This window comes from Rhinolophus ferrumequinum, unplaced genomic scaffold, assembly GCF_004115265.2.
Source record: "Rhinolophus ferrumequinum isolate MPI-CBG mRhiFer1 unplaced genomic scaffold, mRhiFer1_v1.p scaffold_87_arrow_ctg1_1, whole genome shotgun sequence".
In the NCBI taxonomy this organism is placed as follows: domain Eukaryota; kingdom Metazoa; phylum Chordata; class Mammalia; order Chiroptera; family Rhinolophidae; genus Rhinolophus; species Rhinolophus ferrumequinum.
The window spans coordinates 1,756,889-1,779,413 of NW_022680445.1; positions in this window are offsets into that span (position 1 = coordinate 1,756,889).

The window sequence follows — 22,525 nt, forward strand, 5'->3', positions numbered from 1 at the left end:
GCCACTGCTGGTCTAAGCCTACATGGAGTTTTGTGACAAGTCTCTTAACTAATCTTTCTTTTTCTCTTCTTGCTCCACATTGCTGCTGGAGTGATATTTTTAATTGCAAGGCAGCGTATATGCCAAGTCTGCTTTATTGTTTCCATGGCTGTCTCTGTACATGGAATAAAAAAATTAAAATCCTTAGTATAGTCGCAAAGCCTTATGTGACCTGGTTTCTACTTGCTTTGTCAGTCTGCTGTCTGGCCACTCACACCACTAATGGTCTCAGTCTCACTGGCCTTTTCATTGTTTATTGAACACACCGGTCTCATTCCTGTGTCTCATACCAATGGTTTCCTCTGTGGATACTGTTCTACCAGATCTCTACATGTCCTGCTCCTTCAGTCATTTGTGTCTCAGATCAGATTTAATATTACCAGTGAGATCTTCTTTATTACCTAATATACTTAGACATTTCCAACTTTACCTGCCACCACCTAATGCCTTACATACGGGCTCTGACAGTTAAGTTCACGAACTTATTGCAATGATGTTGTTAACCTTTTTTTGATATCAGAGGGATTATTTGTTATGAATTTATACAAACTAGGCAAACAGTTACCTAAGTTTACTATTTGGAAGTGCTGAAAAGGCTGCCTGTAAAAGTTAGACGAGCTGAACTTTCCACCAATAGTTCATGGCTCTTGCATCGCAACAACGCACCAGCTCACACGGCACTGTCTGTGAGGGAGTTTTTAGCCAGTAAACAAATAACTATATTGGAACACCCTCTCTATTCACCTGAGCTAGCCCCCAATGACTTCTTTCTTTACCCGAAGATAAAAGAAATACTGAAAGGAAGACATTTTGATGACATTCAGGACATCAAGGGTAACATGATGACAGCTCTGATGGCCATTCCAGAAAAAGAGTTCCAAAATTGCTTTAAAGGGTGGATTAAGCACTGGCATCAGTGCATAGCTTCCCAAGGGGAGTACTTCGAAGATGACTGTAGTGGTATTCAGCAATGAGGGATGTAGCACTTTTTCTAGGATGAGTTCGCGAACTTAATTGTCAGAACTTGTATCACCAGTTTTCATTTTTTTCTTCACATAATTGTTCATAACATGAGTATAAATATAAATACAAACTTAGTGATGCCAATAAGAGTTTTACCCACACACACACACACACACACACACAACCAAATTTTAATTCCAAGAGGAAAATATCCATGTCCCTTGCTTCCTCCCTCTGACCTCAAATCTTTTACATGCAGTAGCTGGATCGGGTAGAAGAAGAGATAATGGTTAGAACTTACCACCCACACCAAAGGCAAGGAAAACTTCCAAGACACAAGGAGAGCTTTGGCACTTCCTATACTTGCTAACTGCTCAGGAAGAATAATACCCTGAGAAAGGTGGAGGGGACAGGGACTTGAAGAGAAACTGGGAAAAGGGAGAAAGGAGTAGCATGAAGAATGGAGAAAAAGGCCCAAGAGGGCATTCTCAATGGGACTTGGACAATGGATGTGGACACATCATACACGCCTGCAGGGTGAAGTCCCTAGCTCTTATTCTCCTGCTTATCTATTCTCTTGACTGCAAAGCAAAGTGGGTGGACTTGAGTACATGAAATGCTTGGCTCCTTTGGCTCTGACCATATGTGGGCGATGAGATGGAAGTCTCCTCAAACCACTTTACAAACCAGGACACAAATCAGTGACCTATTTTGCCTGTAAATAACAGACTGTTTGTCTCAGTTAAGGCACACGCATTCTTCCCTTTTCAAGCATGATTTCACTTTTAAAGTTTTCTTCATTGCTGGATACTGATAGACACTGTGTTCTAGCTGTTCTGTTGAGTATTCCCCAACCTGATACAAAGGAACCATTTGTTGGTCTCTAAGAGGCTGCTTGCAAAGGGCAATGTTAGTGTTCTGGAAGTGTACTCGTATATTCATCCTATCCGAGTGAGCAGTCCAAGCACAATACATTAGGCTGATAGAAGACAGTAAGCATCGGATGGCCCATTGGCTCAATACACCAAAGTTAATAGATACGCACCAATTGTGCCTTGAGCTGTATCTCAGAGTACTATGGATTGAAGAAATAAAAAGTCAGGAAAGCAGGAGGTAAATAATAAGACATTAGATATATTATGGAATGAGATTGCATTTTTTTAATTTTTTTGCCCTGGAGTCAATTGTGCAGTTTCAATGACCTTGGATAAACTGCTTGTTGTGTGCACTTCCAAAGTCAAGGCCATTCTGGAACAAGGAGCTGGAGAGCACCTGATGGCTTGAAATGGAAATGTACACACTTTTTTGCTCCAAAATAATTTGACCTGTCAACTGGGGAAAGCAGCTTCCCTCAAGAAGAGGGAGGTTTATGAAGATTGGCAAAAGAGCACAAAGAAGCTACGAACTCTCAGGAAAATGAAAAAAATCATGATCAGAGAATAAACTAGTGTTAAATAGTGTAGCACTGTGCTATCAGCATGAGTATACTGCATGCAAATATGCCTCAGGTAATTTAGCACCAATTACTAAAGAGCAGTGTTTCCTGACCTTCTCACCAGCCTTCCTCTTTATTTGTGCACTTTCGACTTTCCTATATTTCTTTTTGTCAATCTAGCTTAATTGGGTCAGCAGGGATGGGCAGCATATGGCTGTAACTGTAGTGTGAAAAGTTGGGCTTATTTTGGGATTATAACAGCTTCACACTATTCCAGAGATTCCCACCAATAATGTATGAAGCCTTTTTAATGTACTGGCTGTGAGTGCGTGTATATATACATATACATACATACATACATACATATATATATATGTATATATATATATACATATATATATATATATGTGTTTATTTCTCATAGCAGCACCTACATTACAGAATCCACTGGTTTGATCATTTAAACTTTGCTCTGCTTGGAAAGCTCATATAAAGCAAAACCCAAAGAAAAGAAATTTAAGCTACAATATATTTAACACGATCTCCATCTGCCTGTACAGAGTTGAGTTGCCTATGATCTTCAAGAGGGAATTTCTACCAAGAAACAGCCTGGAAAAGCAGATCAGGGACCAAGAAAATTTGCTAATTTGCTCTGAGCTCTCTTGTAAATAGCTGCTATTTTAAAGACTAAAATGTACTTATATATGTAACCCTGTTGCAGTAGTTCCATTCACTTATGCAAAAGGCTTGTGGCCAAATCTTTAGCACATATTCAGAAATGTCCTGCCTTCTTTGTTTACTTCCTCTTCCTTTAGACAATCTGCTTCACCTGTGTGAACGTCTGCTTCCTGACTCTCCTTTGATTATCTCATACTGAACACCTTCATCAGACTGGAAATAAGATCATTAAACTGTAATCTAGTGTTATTTTTTTCATTATCAATTACAGTGGAACCTTAAGTAACAAAAACATGGGCAAAATAAATATTGGCACTGAAGAATACAGCATCCTACTCTTCCACCATATGTTTTGTTTTGCTTTGCTTTTTGTTTTACAATATATTACTTGTTAGTGTCATCAGCTACTATGCTATAAAGTCCATGGGGACAAAGACTGAGTCTTGGCCATATTTTACTTGCAGCATCTATCAAGTGGCTGGCATATGAGAGACACATATAAAAAAGCTGTTGCATTATTTTAAAAGGGCATTTTGAAAGGATTCATGGAGGAAGTGGCACTTAATCAGCTTGGTAATCTGGTAACAGATAATTGGAGGAAGCAAGATGCTGGAGGTCAAGTTAGTCACTATAGTCCAGTTTCATGATATTAAAAGGTAAACATAAATTTGAATATTTTGTTCATTTATTTAACAGATGTTTGATGGCTATTATGTGTTACAACACATAAACAGTAAAAAAAAAACATAATAAGGATTTCTACCACAAATAGTTATACTAGGAGAGTCCAGTAATACATAAGAGAAATCTACATACACACACACCCACACACACACTCACACACACACACACACACACACACACACACACACACACAGTTTCCATAGTTTTAAGGAAAACAAATAAGACAGGGAAGAGGGCTAGGAAGAGCTGGGGGTGGTGTGTGTGTGGTTGTGTGTCTGCGAGTGCACATTTTAGTTCTAGTGACTAGGGGAAGCCTCTCTTGAAGTAATTCTGAGTAAGTACCCAATGGAAGTATGGGAGTGAGCCATGCACATATCTGAGGGAAGGATGGTGCTCTAGAAAACAGGATTGAAAGAGCAGTAAGCTCATATGTTCAAGAAATAGCTAGAAGGCCAATCTGGCTAGAGCAGAATTAATGAGGAAGTAATAAGAGGTGAGGTGAGAGGGAGATTATGTAGAACTTTGCTTGTCTTAAGAAGGGCTTTTATTCATTTACTGAGTGAGATGAGACATTGAGCAGAGCAATGACATCACATGACTTGTATTTTAACAGGATTACTCTAGACTGCTATGTTGAGAATAAATTGTCAAGGTCAGGCAGAGCAAGGATACTAAATTAGAAAACAAAAACTATTGAAATACTTTAGGTAAGTATGGTGGTAGCTTGAACTATGGTGGTAGTAGTGGAAGTTATAGAAAGCAATAAGATTATGGATATATTTGAAGTTATAACCAACAGGATTTTATGATATGGTATGAAAGGAATAAAAAAGGAATCAAGGATCACTTCAAGGATTTGCCATTAACTGGGATAGAGAAGGACAGTTTAAAGATCGGGGTGGTACAGAGCAAGTGAAATATCAGAAGCTGAACTTACAACATGTTAGTTCGACAAGCCTATGGAGCATTCTAGTGGGATGTTGAATGAACAGTTTGACATATGGTTGTGGAGTTTAGGAGAGGGGCCTAAAGACATGAACTTGGAAGACATTAGCAAATAGATCTATGAGACTGGATGAGATCACCTGGAGAATGAGTCTTGAGAGTGCTGATAGAACAGAGGTCTAGAGGAATACCCAAGAACAATAGCTAAATCTCATTAAGAACAGTACAGTTTTGTGGCATTTTAACTCACTCTGTTCTCAATCCCTCTCTCCAGCTCTATGGTATCCTTGAAAATTAACATACTATGAGGACAGTGAAAACCAAAAGCCTAGTAGATACTGGAGGGGTCAACAAAAGTTAGAGTTCTTTCAGAACCGCATTATTAATTATCATTGTTTGACCTTTCTGGGATTTCCCTGGAAAACTTCACTTAACAAAGACTTGTCTTTGTTTTACCTAACTTGGAGCTTACTCAGCATGAATACTCTGTATTGGAGAGGAGTTTACAAAAAGACTCATCATTTTTGTCTTTTATTTTGTTTATGTGGTGTATCACATTGATCAATTTGCCTATGTATGATAATATCAATAGATGCAGAAAAAGCATTTGACAAGATACAACATCCACTTATGATTAAAACACTTAATAAACTTGGTATAGAAGGAAAACACCTTAACATAATAAGGCCATATATGACAAATTCTCAGCTAATATCATAATTAATGATGAAAAACTAAAGCCCTTCACTCTATATTTAGGAACACGACAGGGCTGTCCCCTATCATCACTGCTATTCAACACAGTACTGGAAGTCCTAGCCAGAGCGATCAGGCAAGAGAAAGAAATAAAAGACATACATATTGGGAATGAAGAAGTTAAATTGTCATTTTAACAGATGACATGATGCTTTATACAGAAAACCCGAAAGTCTCCACCAAAAAGCTATTAGAAACAATAAACTAGTATAGTAAAGTTGCTGGGTACTAAATCAATGTACAAAAATCCATTGCATTCCTATACACTAACAATGAAATCTCAAAAAAATAAATAATAATAAAAAAATTCCTTTTGCAATTGCAACAAAAAGAATAAAATACCTAGGAATAAATTTACCAAGGATGTGAAGGACCTGTACATTGAAAACTATAAGACATTTTAAAAAGAAATTGAGAAGACACAAATAAATGGAAAGATACTCCATGTTCATGGATTGGAAAAACCAACATAATAATGGTCATATTACCCGAAGCAATATACAGATTTAATGCAATCTCCATCAAAATCCTAATGGCATTTTTTAAAGAAATAGATCAAAATGTCATCAGATTTGTATGGAACCACAAAAGACCCCAAATAGCCAATCGATCCTAAGAAAAAAGAATAATGCTGCAGGTATCACACTCTTTAACATCAGCTTGTACTACAGAGTAACAATAATCAAAACAGCATAGTATTCACAGAAAAACAGATACACGGACCGGTGGAATAGAACTGAGAACCCAGCAATAAACTCACATAAATATTGACAAACAATTTTTGACAAAAGAGCCAAAAACATACAATGGAGAAAAGACAGCCTCTATAATAAATGGTGCTGGGAAAATTGGAAAGTCGTGTGCAAAAGAATGAAACTAGACTGCTATCTATCACCATGTACCAAAATTAACTCAAAATGGATCAAAGACAAAACATAAGACCTGAAACAATAAACTGCATGGAAGAAAACATAGGTACTAAACTTACGGACTTTGAGTTCAAAGAGGATTTTGACCTCAAAGGCAAGGGAAGTAAAAGCTGAAATAAATGAAAGGGACTATCTCAAACTTAAAAGGTTCTGCACAGCAAAAGAAACCATCGACAAAATAAAGAGGCTACCAAATGAATGGGATAAGATTTTTGCAAATAATGCCTCCAATAAAGAAATAATATCCAAAATATGTAAGGAACTCATACAACTCAACAACAAAAAAACAAACAATCCAATTTAAAAAATGGGTAGAGGTCCTAAAGAGACATTTCTCCAAAGAAGACATACAAATGGCCTATAGACATATGAAAAAATGCTCAACATCACTAATCATCAGAGAAATACAAATATAAACCACAATGAGATATCACCTCATACCAGTTAGAATGGCTAACAAGGCAAATAACAAGTGTTGGAGAGGCTGTGGAGAAAAAGGAACCCTCATACACTGTGGGAATGCCGATTGTTGCAGCTGCTATGGAAGGCAGTGTGGAGGTTCCTCAAAAAATTAAGAATAGAATTACCATAGGACCCAGCAATCCCTCTCCCGGATATATACCCCAAAAATCTAAAGACAATTATCCTTAAAGATATATGTGCTGTGATGTTCATTGCAGCTTTATTTACAGTGGCCAAGACATGGAAACGAAGTGTCGTTGATAGATGATTGGATACAGAACCTGTGGTATATATACAGGTACACAATGGAATACTACTCTGCCATAAGAAAAGATGAATTAGTGCCATTTGCCACAACATGAATGGATTTTAAGATTATTATGCTAAGTGAAATAAGTGAGACAGAAAAAGTTGAGAACCATATGACGTCACTCATATATGGGATATAGACTGAAGGCAACAAAGTAACAAGACAAACAAATAAAGACACAAAAACTTATAGATACAGACAACAGTTTACTGGTTACCAGAGGGTAAGGGGGGGTGGTAAAAGAAGGTAAAGGGGGCCAAATATATGGTGATGGAATGAGAACTGCCTCTGGGTGGTGAACACACAATATGATATATAGATGATGTATTACAGAATTGTACACTTGAAACCTAGTAATTTTACTAACCATTTTCACCCCAATAATTTTTCATTAAAAGAAAAAAAAAGATAAAAAGAGTGCTCTGGTGTATTTCTAAATGGTTCCTTTTCCCTTCTCCTTGTGGTAAGCATGAGGGAATTATTCTTCCATATTTACAGTGAGAACTTGTTTGCGGTCCTGGAGGTTAAGTTCACAAAAGATCGCCCCTGTTCCATGATTGGGTCCCTGGAATTTTTAACCCTAAGACTTGTCCTCACTGAGCTTCCAGAAATGTTCAATTACAGCTCAGTTTTTCCTGACCTTGGCACTGGTTGATGTGGTGGTTTCTGCTTGTGAGTCTTTGCTCCATTAATCTGCGAGTCACTGTATTGGCCTGTTTTTCTTATCTTGGGAAGAGGGGTTTTCTCTGTATCCTCAACTATCTAAGAGTTCAAAAAGAGTTTTTGATATTTCAGTCTGTTTATCTTTTTATTTGCATTAGGACAACGTGGTGACTTCCAAGCACCTTACATGTTAAACCAGAGACTGATAATCCCTCTTACCTGTTTAATGTATGCAATATTTATATTTTTCTCCCCTATTTACACTCCAAATATTAGTAATTTGTGTCTTTTTTCTTGATTATTCAGATTGACATATAAATTTTATTGATCTGTTCCAAGAAGTATCTTTTTAATTCAGCATTATTATATTATTTTCTATTTAATTGATTTACACTGTTTATTATCCCTTTTCATCTGTTATTAGGTTGGTGCAAAAGTAATTGCGATTTTTGCAATTATTTTTAACCTTTTAAACCGCAATTACTTTTGCACCAACCTAACAGGGTCTGCTATTCTCTTAGACCCTTAAAATTAAAACAGATCATCGTGTTGCAATTTTACTTTTTTCTAATATTTTCATTTAGTGACATACGTGGTCCAATAAGCCCTGTTTTCACTCCATCCCACATATTTTATATGCTATAATTTCATATTCATTCAGTTTAAAATAATTTGGCCTGTGATTATTTGGCCTATGATTATTTAATAGTTTATTCTTTAGGTTTCAAATATTCCTGAATTATCATAAATCTTTCTGTTATTGCTTTTTTGTTGTTGAGTTTTGTTATTGTTTGATAACATATGAAGTCTGCCAATTAAGTTCGTGAATTTGTTGCAATGTTGTTGGTAACCTTTGTTGATATCTGTGGGGTTATTCATTATGGATTTTTACCAACTGGACAAAGAGTTAACCAAGTTTGGACAACCAAGTTGTCCAAGTAAACTGGACAAACAGTTAATCAAGTATTTGGAAGTGCTGAAAAGGCTGTGTAGAAAAGTTAGACATCCTGAACTTTTCGCCAACAATTCACTGCTCTTGCATCATGACAATGCACCAGCTCACAGGACATTCCCTGTGATGGAGTTTTTAGCCAATAAACAAATAACTGTATTGGAACACCCTCCCTACTCACCTGATCTGGCCCCCAATGACTTCTTTCTTTACATGAAGATAAAGGAAATATTGAAAGAAAGACATTGTGATGACATTCAGGACATCAAGGGTAATACAAACACAGTTCTGATGGTCATTCCAGAAAAAGAGTTCCAAAATTGCTTTGAAGGGTGGACTAGGTGCTGGCATTGGTGCATAGCTTCCCAAGGGGAGTACTTCGAAGGTGACCGTAGTGATATTCAGCAATGAAGTATGTGGCACTTCTTCTAGGATGAGTTCACGAACTTAATTGTCATATCTTGTACTTATTGCGATTTCTCTGTTGTTTAAAATTTATTAAGTTTTGTTTTATGGTCTGAATATAGAGTATCTTGATAAAGTTCCCACATGTTCTAGAAAGTATATATTCTACTTAATTGTATCAATTACTGAAAGAAGATAATGAAATTTTTTTACCTATAATTGAAGATACCTCTCTCTCTCTCTCTCTCTCTCTCTCTCTCTCTCTCTCTCTCTCTCTCTCTCCCTCTCCCTCTCCCTCTCTCTCTCTCTCTCCCTCTCTCACTTCCATATTGGTTCTTGAAACCAATTTTCAAGAGCAGGATTTTCAAACTCTGTATTAAATGAATACATATTTAGGATTGTTAGGACCTCTTAAGTTACAAGTAAGTTACTGTTTTCTGATTTCCTGATTCTATGCAGTATTTGTTCTCTTATATTAGTCTTGTCACGGACTGTTTTTCTATTATTCCATTTCTAACTCTTTTCTGTCTTTCTTTGCATTATTTGAAGATTTTATTTTTGTTTGTTTTTTAATGTTTACATGTCATATCCACTATTGGCTTATTATCTACATCTCTTTGTTTGGTCACTGTAGAGTTTGCAAGATGTACCTTTAATTATCACAATGTACCTACAAATAATAAAATACTACTTTCTGTATAATAGACTACTATTTTGTGTTCTTTGGACTAATGTGTTAAAATCTACTTTTACATTTGCTATGAATATATTTATATAATATATTTAATATATATATAATATATTTATATAATATGTATTTATATATATAATATGTATATAATATAATATGTATTATATAAAATATATTTATATAATATGTACATATTTAAACTATCAATATATTTATATAATATGTACAGATAATATGTACATATTATATAAATATATTGATAGTTTAAATTTTAAATGGTAAATTATCTGTTAAAGATATTCAATAACAATGACAAAGTTTTATATTTTCCATATACTTATCATTTTCAGTACTTTTTGTTCTTTTCTGTTGGTCCAAATTTCTGTTTGGTATCATTTTTCTTTTTCATGATAAGCTTCCTTTAACATTCTTACAGTGTAGGTCTGTCTGCTGGCAATGAAGTTTCTCACATTTTGATTATTTCAAAAATATTTCACCTTCAATTTTAAAAGTGATTCTTGCTGGTAAAGAATGCTAGACTCACAGGTTCCTCTTCCCCTTTTAGTACTTTAAATATATCTCTCCATAGAGTTTTGGCCTTTATAGCACTAAAAAACAAATCTGTTTGTATTTGGTCATCTTTGTACCAAATGGTTCTTTGTTCTTTGGCTGCTTTTTTTTCTCTTTATTTCTCATTTTACATCATTTGATTATCATGCATGTGCCTTTTGTTGTTTCATTTATGTTTATTTTGCTTGAGGTCATTAAGCTTCTTGAATATATAGGTTTACAGTTTTTACCAATTTTTGAAAATTTTGGCCATATTACTTCAAATAATTTTTCTGTCCTTCAATCTATCCCCTCTCGTTGGAATTTTTGGAATTGCACATATACAATATGTGTCTCTTTTAGAACTAAACATCTACTAGTCTGAATAATATTGCTCCATCAGCACTCAATGACCTGCTAATTTTTAAATCTTTTTTTCTCACTGAATTTGTGGACAGTTTCTATTCCTGTCTTCAAGTTCATCAAAGAATTGTTTTTTATACTGTTAAATCTGCCCTTAATTCCATCCAGCATATTTTTTTTTTCACTTCAGATATTGTATTCTTCATCTCTTGAAGTTCTAAGTTTAGAAAGCCCCTGTTAAATTAAGAAAAGCATGTTTCTTTACAAATGGAGTCTCTTAATTTTTTAAGCTGATATACATTATAGATAACCATTGTGCTCAAAATGATTTGCTCTTAGCACACTTCTATGGAGTAACATTTGATGAATTGAGTAACGATTTGGAGATTGCCAACATCAAGAATAGTTTAATACTTTTGCACAGCAAAGTGGTATTAGATAAATAAGTACCTCAAAACAGCAAAACAATACTTTAATGATATAAGTTTAGATAAATATAAATTTTGACCCTAGGTATCAATCAAGATGTGCACTTTTTAAAGCTTTCATTTTGAGATAATTATATATTTACATCTAGTTGTAAGAAATAATACACAGATCTCATATGCCCTCCACACAGTTTTCCTCGATGATTTCATCTTGCATAACTGTAATACAATACCACAACCAGGAGATTGATATTGATACAAATCACCAATTTTATCCATATACTATCAGTTTTACATGAACTCAGTTGTGTGAGTGTGCATGTTTGGTTTTATGCAATTTTATCACATGTGTATCTTCATGTGACCACAACCACAATCAAGACACAGAACAACTATCTCACAAAGATTCCTCATGCTACACTCAACAAAGTTTCCTCTTTCTCTTTTCCCCTTCACAACTTCTGGCAATCACTACTCTGTTCTTCATCTCTGTAACTTTGTCACATCAAGAATTTTATATAAACGGAATAATATGTAAGCTTTTGAGAATTGAGAGCCGTTTAAATTTATGCAACCATGGGTTGTGTCTTTGTATTGTTGTGTAATATTCAATGATATGGATATACCATATGGTTTGTTTAAACACTCATCTGTTGAAGGACATTTTGCCCCCAGATTTTGACAAACATTAATAAAGGTGCTATGAACATTCATATACAAGATTTTGTGTAAACCTAAATTTTTATTTCTTGTGAAAGATTCCTGAGAACAACTGCTGGGTTGTGTGGTAAGTGCATGTTTAGTTTCATAGGAAACTGCCAAATTGTTTTCCTATATGGCTATACTATTCTATATTCCCGTAAGCAGTGTATGAGTGATTTACTTACTTTGCATCCTCCCTAGCATTTGATGTTGTCACTTTTTAAATTTTAGCCTTCCTAATTGGTATATAATGTATTGTTGATTTAATATGAGTTTCTCCGATGGCTAATGATTTTGAACGTCTTTTCATGTGCTTATTTGCCATCTGTATATCCTCTTCTATGAAATGTCTGTTTTTTGTATTTTGCCCATTTTCTAATTGGACTGTTTATTTTTACTGTGAAATGTTTTGCTTTTTTTGCTAGATACAAATCTATTGTTGCATAGTTTGCAAATAATTTTCCCAGTCTGTGGCTTGTATTCTTGTCTCTTTACAGGGTCTTTCACAAATCAAAGGTAGTTAATTTTAATCAGGTCGAATTTATCTTTTTTTCCATTTATAGATCATACTTTTGTTGTCAATTCTAAAAATTCTTAGCTTAGCCCTAAGTGCAGAGTTTTTCCCCTAAAGCTTTAGAGTTTTACATCTTACATGTAAGTCCACGATTCATTTTTGAGTTTTTGTTTGTTTGTTTATGTATATTAAAACCAACTTTATTGAGATATAATTTATATACCATGTGATTCATTTCTTAAAGTGTATAATTTAGTAGCTTTTAATGTAGTCACAGGTATATGCAACCATCATTATAGACAATTTTAGAACATTTTCACCACCTCAAAGAAATGCCACACCCTTTAGCCATTACCCAATCTACCCATTACCACCTCCAGCCCTAAGCAATTACTAAGCTTCCTTCGGTGTCCCTAGATTTGCCCATTCTAGACATTTCATATAAATAAGATCATACATTATATGACATTTTGTGTCCGTCTTCTTCCACTTAGCACAATGTTTTCAAGATCCATCCATGTTGTAGCATTAGGTATCACTACTTAATTCCTTTTTACAGTTGAATAATATTCATAGTGTAGACAGACCACCTTTTGTTAATCTGTTCTCCCATTCATCAACATTTGGATTACTTCCACCTTTAGGCTATAATGAAAAATACTAATCTGAACATTAAAGATTCCGATTCCAATTCCAATGTGTGTGTGTTTGGTTTCCCACACCAAGCAATTCTCCACCATGAGCTGTGTGTCCTACAATTCAATTCTTTCACCACTCCTACGAGAACAGCATGCAATTCTGCATACCAGAGTGACCTATTTTTTCCTTCCTCAAGCAGAGTGGTGGCCTTTCAAAGAGGATGTTATCCAGTCACCTTAGAACCGCTGTCCATAAACCAAGCAGCTTTTTCTCAGTGAGTTGAGAGCTTTTTATAAGGCACAGCCCAAGTAACAATAGAATAGAACAGCTCTTCACACAATTCCAGAGTCAGTCCTAAGAGAAAAGAGGCTCCCTACTTGTGAGTATTTCTCCCTTTCACTCCCCCTATAACAATATCCTGTATAAGCCATTTCCATGTTATTATGAAACTCTTCTGGGCACTGCTATCCCCATTACAGCTTTCTCTGACATCACCCCAGACATTATCTGTATTTAAGCTTTTAAGATCATACAAATGTCAGACAATTAAGTATGTGAACTCATCCTAGAAAAAGTGCTATGTACCTCATTGCTGAATATCACTATGGTCACCTTCGAAGCACTCCCCTTGGGAAGCTATGCACCGACGCCAGTGCCTAGTCCACTCTTCAAAGCAATTTTGGAACTCTTTCTGGAATGGCCATCAGAGCTGTCATCATATTACCCTTGATGTCCTGAATGTCATCACAATGTCTTCTTTTCAATATTTCCTTTATCTTCAGGTAAAGAAAAAAGTCATTGGGGGCCAGATCAGGAGAGTAGGGAGGGTATTCCAATACAGTTATTTGTTTACTGGCTGAAAACTGCCTCACAGACAGTGCCCTGTGAGCTGGTGCATTGTTGTGATGCAAGAACCATAATTGTTGGCAAAAAGTTCAGGCCGTCTAACTTTTTCATGCAGCCTTTTCAGCACTTCCAAATAGTAAACTTGGTTAACTGTCCAGTTGGTACAAATACATAATGAATAATCCCTCTGATATCAAAAAAGGTCAGCAACATCATTGCAACAAGTTCACAAACTTAATTGTCAGACCTCATATTATATCCTTCAATCTTTGGGGTAACTTCAATTAATGTCCGACAGCAACGTAGTCAATACCCCTCAAATGGAAATTCTCTAGTCTGAAGTCCCAGTAGTCATCACTGGGAGGCACTCACAGGCTTTTGCCACAAGCCCTGGTCTATGGCCACGTAGCGCTATCACATAGAGAATCTGTCCTCACCAGCACTCCAGCTTCTATCTTGCACTGTGTGGGCAAAGGCAGTATTACTAGCTCCCATTTAGCATGTCCAATGCCTACTGCCTGAAGGGCGGATTATGTGTATCTGTTTTACTATGCTAGGTCGGGCAAATGTTTTTCAGTCAGATACTATGTCCATCTCCATAATCCAATCGGGTAAAAGAGATGCAATCACTTCACATAAGCTGTGTTCAAAACATAGCAGTTCTCCCTACCAACTTTTACCTTAATTTCATCAACGCATTCATAACTGTAGCCTCTATTAGGATTTTATCCATAGGCTTTGGTTTTACAATACTAGGTAGGGGAACTATTCCCCAGCCAGAAGTTACAGCCATTTCTATAAAACACTTAGGTAAAGTTGACACAACTTCTTTACATAATACCTACTTGTAATTCCAACTTTCATAATCCTGTCAACCATTACACTTTTAAGTTCTCTTAGTCTAATTGCAGCTTGAGTCAGGGTTTCTCTGATGGGTTTTTGTACCACAGTTCATGGGACTTTCATATTAAGAAGTCCTGGAAACATTTCTTTTCTACCCCTTGACCATTTTACTCACTGTTGTGAAAAAGGCTTTGTTTCCCCATTAAGGGGTTGAGCCAAGATATTCTGACCCTTTTGTCAATCTTTATCCTGAATAATCTGCTTTACTTTAATTTACTTTTAATTGCCTAAAGTGATTCCTGGTAGAGTTTCTCATTGTGATCTCTGCCTTCATGCTTTTAAAATTTCACCAAACCAGGGTAAATAGACTGGACTAGTTTGGGGCCCTTTAGTACTGGGGGAGTAGCAGGTTGTCTCTTTGACCCACTCAACCCTAGGACTACTGTATTAAAACCTTTTTTAACCCCATCAATGTCCACTTTATTCATCTTATTTCTTAATAATCATCTAAAGATTTCCACCCTGCTAGGATGTGTCCCGTGACTCCTTCTATTGGTTTTCTCTGTTTCACCCCATCAATATTTTCTTTATTCACCTTATTTCTTAATAATCATTAAAAAATTCCCACCTAGTTGGGAAGAGTGCCTTGACTCTCTCTTGGCTTTTTCCCATTCTTGTATTAATGAAACTATCGCTTTTATTAACAACTGTAAGATCCATGAGGACAAACTGAGATCGCAAATTCCATAAGGTTTCCAGAACTATTGTCCAGTTTTGCAGCAATAAGGTTATACGGGATACCCATGTAAAAGAACCCCTTAACCACAGCATTTAACATGGCCTGGGTAATGGGCCCAACCTGACTTGCATGTGAAGTATATCAGCTGCTTCATCTGGGGCCTTCCACTTGGCATTTAGCAGCGGAGATGTACAATCCCCCTTCTCAGGGTAAATGGACCTAACAGTAGCTTTTATCTATCCCACCAGACTGGCTGTACCCTCAGGAATAACCTCCTGCGTGTCTGGATCACATATAATCATTTCTGATTGTTCTGTAGTGAGCTGTGGGTCCCATATCATCCCCAACATGTTCTTCCACGGCAGCATTCAAAACCAAAGACACAACTCCCAAATGATTCTCCCAATCCACGTTAGTAAATATTCCTCAGGAGGTTGGTGACACTGATCTGCAAAATGAAACATCTTCACATCATACCCTCTGATTTCAATAGTTTCTTGGTTTTGCCCTTCTTCCATGTTGATTACCTTCCTGGTGACCAGAGGTTTTGAGGTATTTTCTGTTAGTCCTGCACAAGTTTTAAGTTAGGATGGGGGTGCGGGTGAAGGAGAGACACTTTGAAGCTAGTGGCCAAAACTCAGACTCACTACAATCTGAGTTTGGTCTGGCATCAATGTCTGACCCAGCACTCTCTTTGAATTTCACTTAAGCTGTTACCAATAACACGAAAAGGATTAAGTATTTCACCTTTTACTTATCAGTTTGCATTTCCTTAAGCATACAGGGAACCAAGTCCCTGGGAATTGGATACATCTCAAAATGCCAATGGTAACGCTTACCTGAGTACCTGAGCATAGCTGCTGCTTCATACCATCGGTGACCACATGGCCATTCAGGAACCAGAGGTTCTTCATCCTTCACTCTTTCATGCTTTCTCTTCCCAAACCATACGTTTCCTTGAACCAGGGCTGCTCTAGCAAATCCCACTTATCTGACACTCGTGAATCTGATTCCAATTCTAATGTATGTTCTTTCTTTCTTTTTCTCTTTTTTCCCCATACCACCAAGCAGTTCTCTGGTACCAGCTGAGTGTCCTACAATTCAACTCAATTCTGACACTACAGTATCTACCTGGAGATAGCATCAGATTTTAAGGGTTAAGGGCTCAGTTCTACAAGACTGACACCCGCCCCCCACAATTTCAGGTGCCAATTGAAACTCCAGGTTATTCTCTGTGTTTCTGGCCCAGTAACTATAGATCAGAACTTCCAACAACCCACTCCTTGGGTTTGATTAATTTGCTAGAGTGGCTCACAGAACACAGAAAAACATTCTGCTTACTAGATTACTAATTTGTTATAAAGGATATAACTCGGAGACAGCAAGATGGAAGAGGTGCAAAAGGCAAGGTATGGGGAAAGGGTAAGGAGCTTCCATGCTCCCTCTGAGCACGCTACTCTCCCCAAATCTCCATGTGTTCACCAATGTGGAAGCTCCTGGAGTCTTTATATGTTCCTTGTGTATCAGGGAACTTGTCGAACTCACATACTGTATTTCCCCCAAAATAAGACCGGTCTTACATTAATTTTTGCTCCAAAAAAATTCATTAGGGCTTATTTTCAGGGGATGTCTTATTTTTTCATGTACAACAACCTACATTTATTCATGTACAACAATCTACATTTATTCACTTATTCATGTACAAAAATCTACATTTATTCAAATACAGTCATGTCATCTTCTTCTGGAACATCGTCATAACTCTCCAAACCCCGAATTCCGGCTTGAATTTCTTGCAACTCCATTTCCTGTAGAAGCATTGGCTCCAATCTCTCATGTCCAGCAATAGAGCTCTCCTTAAATGAGCACTTCTTGTCCATGTAGCCTGCTTGTAGTGCATTGGCAACACAGCTGTCATTAATTTTATCCCATGAATTCTTCACCCAAGTCACAACCTCTTGCAGGCTAGTCTTCACAAAGTTGCCACGCTAATTTCTCTCCATTCTATTTTCAGGGTCGTCATTGATTTCCATGTGCAAAGCATCCTTGACTGGCTTGTTTATTGCAATATCAAGAGTCTGGAGATAGGCAGTCATTCCTGTGGGAATCATTATTTGATCTATTCTTCTCTCTGCAAGGAAGTTCTTCATGTTTTTAGCGCGGTAAGAACTGGCTGAATCCCAGACTAGCAGACCTCTTTAGCCACCTCACAAAACAAGTGGCGGCATTAAATCGACCCACTTCCTTATAACTGCTTGTGTGCTTTTTCATTTTCAAGGACATAAATGCCTGAAATACATTCAACCTTATTTTTCTTGCCCTTAGTGATGATTAGAGGTGAGGCTTTCTTTCCATCCAGACGAATTGCCAAAATACAGGTAACGTGCACTTTCATAACCAGTGGAGGGAATGTAGATTGACAAGGCATCCCTCTGATCAATTGTCATTTGAGATCCTTGGCCCATAAACACTGCAGTTTCATCCATAGCAATCATGTTGGAGAATTGGTATTTAGAAAAGTTGATGCCATCAACAAAGGACTTGAATGCAAGTGCACGTTTAATAACTTCAGTATCCTCCAGCTTGAAGAGTGTTGTCAATCTTAGAGACAGTTCATATCACTGAAGGAAACCGTCCAGCCAGTGTTGAGATGCTTTGAATTCTTCTGGGGATATTTCTAACTGTAGTGTCATTGCAAGGGCAAATGCTTGAATATCAGCCTTGCACACAACCAAAACCTTTGCTCTCCTGTCAGCAATCCATTCACAGATGATGTCTTCCAGATCAGAAAATAATGTTTGCCGACCTGATACACACTTGCGCTTCTTTGCATTTCCCTCTTCCACCTGTTGACTGAGGTTGTTGTACTCTGCTCACCATTTTGGGACCATTCGGAGATCCAACTTCTCTTTGCAAAATGCCGTAGGATTCTTTCCCCAGGAGTCCTCCACAATTCCTTTCTTATACTCGACGGAATAGCTCTTTCTTTTTGCACTCATCTTATCTGGGGGTCAAAATATTATTCCTTTTAAATTTACCATAAATCAAGTTAAGTGAAGACTTAGAAGACAGGAGTGGCAACAAAAATGCTGACAGTTATGAATGATGGTCCACACAAAAGCGACGAAAAATTACAGGCACCAAAATTCAGAAAATGTTTCTTTATTTCACACGAGTGCATTAAGTACATCCGTTACAACACAGGACGTATTGAAGTATGAAGATTAATATTAGACACAGCCACGTCCTTCATTATCAAGTGCGCATGTTTTCATGCGTTGTGTCTGTACTCTGACTGGTCATTCGACAATAATTCTCGAGTTCATCTATTTACATAGGCGTTTTACCTCTTGTCCAAAGGCGCCCGCTTGGGTATTTACAAATACTTAGTTATAATTTATATTATCATTTATTTTAAGTGTTAATGTCAACAATATTATTTATTTATATTTAATTATATATTAATATTATTATTTTATAATTCAATACGTTTGCCATGTGTTGCAATGGACTACTAGATGCGTCTGTCTAGCTGATTATCTTAACTAGGGCTTATTTTTGGGGTAGAGCTTATATTACGAGCATCCTGAAAAATCATTTTAGGGCTTATTTTCCGGTTAGGTCTTATTTTCGGGGAAATACGGTATTAGTTCTACACATTTGTGGTAGATTCTATTTGATTTCTTTTTTTTTTCAGGAAAAATCATATCATCAACAAATATGGACAGTTTTTTTTCTCTTTCTAATTTGTATGGAGTGTTTGTTGGCTTGTTTGTTTGTTTTTTGTTTTGTTTTGCCTTATTGCTCTGTAGACCACCCAGTGCTATGTTGAATAAGAGTGGTGAGAGCAAATATCCTTCTCTTGTTCCTGATCTTAGAGGGAAACATTCAGTCTTTCACAGTTAAGTATAACGTTAACTGTATATTTTGTATAGATGGGTTTTAGAACATTTTTAGGATTCTATTTTGATTTATTTGTAATGTTTTAAAGTATATCACTTTGCTCGGCATTATGGTATTATATGTAAGCTATCATAGGTTTACTACTGTCAAGGTTTTAACACTTTAAGTGAGTAGTAGAAACCTCATTTCCATTTAGGTCCCTTTGTTGCTGTCCACTTTTTAACTAGTCTTAATTATTTAAGTTTTTCCTCTACATATATTGAGCACTACGTAAGATGGTGTTACAATTTTTGCTTGAACCATCAGATATAATTTTTAAAAACTCATGAGTTTACTATGTTACCCTTATTTTTACCCATTCTGATATCTCTTTTTCTTTCTTAAGTTCCAATTTGTCTTAAGTTTCAATTTTCTTTCTGTTTAGAGAACTATTTTTAGCCATTCTTTAAGGAAATTTTTTTTCCTCTTTAAGGAAAGAGCAACAAATTCTTTTATTTTTCCTTTGTCTGAGAGTGTCTTTATTTCACCTAATTAATGAAGTGTCTTTGCTGTAAATAAGAAATTCATGGTTAAAGTTCTTTTAACACTGAAAAATAGTGTCCCTCTTTCTTCTGACCTCCATGGTTTCAGATAAAAAAAATCCATTGCCATTCAAATTGCTTTTCCCCTATAGGTAGGGTATCATTCTCTTTGGCAGCTTTCAAGATTTTTCTGTTTGTCTTTAGTTTTCAAAAGTTTGTACTAGGTTTTGGAGTGATTGCTTTTTTTGGGGGGAAGAAATTTATTTTATTTGGGGTCCACTCATCTTGAATCTATAGATTTATATCTTTTTTTTAATTTTCCCCCAATTTGGGAAGTGTACAGCCATTACGTCTTACTTAATCTTTCAGTCTCACACACCATCTTCTCTTTTTGTAAAACTTCAATTATCTAAATGTAAGGCTTGTTAGTATCTCCAGGGCCCCAAGTCTCTGTTAATATTTTCCCCATTTTTAAGTCTATTTTCTGTTGTCCAAATTGGATAAGTTCTATTGATTTGTCCTCAAGTTCACAGATACTATCCACTGACATCTCCACTCTAATACTGAGCCCATCCACCAAGTTTTTATTTCATTTCTTGGAGTTTTGGGTTCTATAATTTTTATTTAGTTATTTTTACTAAATATGTAACTTCTATTTCTTTGATGAGATTTTCTATTTCTTTCCAGAGAATTTTTAAATTGATGGCGAAAGTGCTTTTGTGGTGTTCGTTCTCTAAGTTCCTTGTCAGATAATTCTAGTATCTGATTCTTTCAGCTTCTCACCCGCGCCCCTGACATCATCGCAGCCAACATGGAGTGCGGGCTCACAACAACTAGTTGGAGGTGGGTGGAATGGAAGTTCACTTTCTCCCTAGGCCCTGCTGATACCTTACCTTCCCAGCAAATGTAAGCACAACATGAATTCCTCATTGTCTTCCAGTGGGAGTGTATGCTTAGCTCCTCATGGACTCCACTGACACCGGAGACTGAGGCAGCTGAGGACTGAGTCAGAAAACCCTTCTCTTTTTTTTTTTTTTTTTTTTTTTTTTGCTACAGGATTGAAACAGAAGCTCCATTCCTCACTGACACGTGGGATGGGGACACGGCACAGTGGAGTATCAGCCTGACCCATCTCACACTACTTGCCCCCTCATTGATGCCAGGTAGGTGAGCAAGTTCAATGTCACACTGTGCCCCGACAGTGGTGGGGGCATACCGTGGAGTGGTGAGTAGCTTCACTATGTCAAGTCTTCTTGCTGCTAGGTGAGGCTGGAGGCTCAGCTCAGAGCTGGATCCCAGCTGACACTACACTGCCTGCCTCTTGGGGAGGGGTTTGAGGGTGCTGCTGCTCCCAAACGTGCGTGGGAGAATAAGTGGAAGATCCTCCCAGTCCTGCTGAAACCAGGAGGCATGGGAGCCTTCTGTTAGTGTTTGAAGTATGGCACATAATGTAAAACAAAAAGTTTTCTATTCTGTTAGGCCACCTATTTTCAGTCTTATTAAGAGAAACATGCTTTCCTAGGGGCTTTTTTTGACTGTGCCTATTGGTGCTTCTAAATGGAGATCTGCAGTGCCCTAGCCAGGATGCATGAGAGGCAAAAAGGAAATGTAGGGAACTCACCACTGTGTTGTTGTTTTTTTTTTTTTTCTCAAGTCCTGACCTCACAGGCACTCTGCCTTCTTTTTACATCTTAGACTGTTTCTTTGCCTTTTTATCATGCTATGTCAGGCATTTTATATTTGTAAGAAGGAGAATTGGGAGAAATACAACTATTCAACTTTGCTAGAACAAGATTCCAAGAGGCCTTTTAAAAACTCTTGTGACTAGCAAGACCTCAGGGCTTGGAGCAATCAGGTTACAAATTTCATTCAAAACTAAAACTTTTAGATTTGTCTTGACTCATTTCTATTTCGACTTAAAGCGAGCAGGATAATAAGCTTTTTGTTAATAATCTGAATATGAACAAAGGGATGTCACAGTCAAGAGCTGCACACTTAGGTCCTAGTCAACGGGACAATAGTTCAAAAGTCAAATATAGGCAGATGTTGTAGAATTCTATTTATATAAAGTACAAAACAGGTGACAATAATCTATGCTGATTGACCTCAGAGTGGCAGTTACTGATGTTCAGGGTGAGTGGTGACTGTCAGAGCTCAAGGGATTTCTGGAATACCAGGTACGTCCTGTTTGGATGTTGGTGACATTATTCCTTACTAGAAAGATTAGTTAACTAGAGGAAACAAGAAAGGAATAAAATCAAAAAAATGAATGACATCATCTTTCCTGGAAACAGTAATGATGTTTTCTCCTTGCAGTATAAAATTGCACTGAACTCTTTTAACTCAGTATTTAGAGAACAAAATGATTCATATTTTAGATTTCTTCACCCCTTTCCCCAAATCCTATTGTGAATAAACTTTTAAAACTCAAATGGTAGGTGTAGATGCTAGTTTGCATCTCTAAATGGCTTTTATAAAACATGTTCTTCATTATTAAAAAACGGAAATTATCCATCTTTAATATTTTGTCCCCCACTTGAAAAACAAAACCCCTGACAAGGGAAAA